The sequence below is a fragment of the Cydia amplana genome, chromosome 19 (genome assembly GCF_948474715.1).
Source record: "Cydia amplana chromosome 19, ilCydAmpl1.1, whole genome shotgun sequence".
Lineage (NCBI taxonomy): Eukaryota > Metazoa > Arthropoda > Insecta > Lepidoptera > Tortricidae > Cydia > Cydia amplana.
The window spans coordinates 3,353,729-3,355,534 of NC_086087.1; the positions used below are offsets into that span (position 1 = coordinate 3,353,729).

Below are 1,806 nucleotides of genomic sequence, written 5' to 3' on the forward strand. Positions count from 1 at the left end.
GGTGAATTTCCAATATGACTTGGAACTCCGGTAGCCGTTTAAGAAGTGTAACACTCTTACGGTAGATGTCGCTACGGTCCCCTTGACCCATAATATGGTGGAAAGATTTGCTGGCTATGGATGAGGTCTTGGTGGCTCAGATGGCAGAGCGCTGGAGTATCGATCCAGAGGCTGTGAGTTCAAGTCTCACCCAAGACAGTAATTTTTCCACTTTTAAATTTATTCTAAGCTTAATAGCATCGTTCGCAGACGTTTCTGCTTGTTAAAAAATAAAATTAGTATGGGTAGCACATCGTAACTGGTGAATTTCCAATATGACTTGGAACTCCGGTAGCCGTTTAAGAAGTGTAACACTCTTACGGTAGATGTCGCTACGGTCCCCTTGACCCATAATATGGTGGAAAGATTTGCTGGCTATGGATGAGGTCTTGGTGGCTCAGATGGCAGAGCGCTGGAGTATAGATCCAGAGGCTGTGAGTTCAAGTCTCACCCAAGACAGTAATTTTTCCACTTTTAAATTTATTCTAAGCTTAATAGCATCGTTCGCAGATGTTTCTGCTTGTTAAAAAATAAAATTAGTATGGGTAGCACATCGTAACTGGTGAATTTCCAATATGACTTGGAACTCCGGTAGCCGTTTAAGAAGTGTAACACTCTTACGGTAGATGTCGCTACGGTCCCCTTGACCCATAATATGGTGGAAAGATTTGCTGGCTATGGATGAGGTCTTGGTGGCTCAGATGGCAGAGCGCTGGAGTATCGATCCAGAGGCTGTGAGTTCAAGTCTCACCCAAGACAGTAATTTTTCCACTTTTAAATTTATTCTAAGCTTAATAGCATCGTTCGCAGACGTTTCTGCTTGTTAAAAAATAAAATTAGTATGGGTAGCACATCGTAACTGGTGAATTTCCAATATGACTTGGAACTCCGGTAGCCGTTTAAGAAGTGTAACACTCTTACGGTAGATGTCGCTACGGTCCCCTTGACCCATAATATGGTGGAAAGATTTGCTGGCTATGGATGAGGTCTTGGTGGCTCAGATGGCAGAGCGCTGGAGTATCGATCCAGAGGCTGTGAGTTCAAGTCTCACCCAAGACAGTAATTTTTCCACTTTTAAATTTATTCTAAGCTTAATAACAGTGATGTGCTTAGGGGTTTCAAGTAATGCGACGAAATAACTAGTGACTAGTGCATTTCGCACTAGTCATTGAGGTTTCACTTCTGCCGGCACTCCCTGAGTGGAACCCGTTGTTTTTTTTGCCTAGAACTTTATTAATTAGCAGGTTTTATATCAGAATCGAACTCGCAGCACACGACGGTCCCCTCTCTGTTGTGCGCCTCCAGACGCCTCAGTAGCCTCCCGTACTCCCGGAAAGGCATCCAGGAGTGATCGAGTTTGTTATAGTCCACCTCGAACACGTATGAACCCTGTAAACAAGTAGGTATGTGTAATTTTAAGCTAAAAGCCTGCGGGTTGTAAAGTGAGAACTGTGGCGTTCCATGCCTAGAGGGCCCTGCTCCATGTACATAAGAACCCTTCTCTGATGGAAAGGCACAAAAAATGTTCCTCGTTAACAACTGACAATAGACAGGAAATTGTCGAATACCGCAGTATTGAGGCTTAAAAAACGATAAGTCACGCCATAAAAGTACGGGGTCCGGGCCAAAGCCTCCTGCCAAACCTTCATCCGACACTTCGTTTCCTGTGCAGGGTGAACGGTGGCCACGTAATGCTTTCTATCTAACTGAACTTGTAGTGTCGGACGCCTCAGCTTGGACCCGGACCGTTCTCCGAGATCATGGAAA

At 44.6% G+C, this 1,806-nt stretch overlaps 1 non-coding gene across 1 annotated transcript; it reads left to right on the forward strand.

The window, feature by feature from the left end:
• Positions 1 to 425: 425 nt before the first annotated feature.
• Positions 426 to 498, forward strand: Trnay-aua (transfer RNA tyrosine (anticodon AUA)). The gene has a single exon. It is a non-coding gene; the product is annotated as a tRNA-Tyr (tRNA).
• Positions 499 to 1,806: the final 1,308 nt, after the last annotated feature.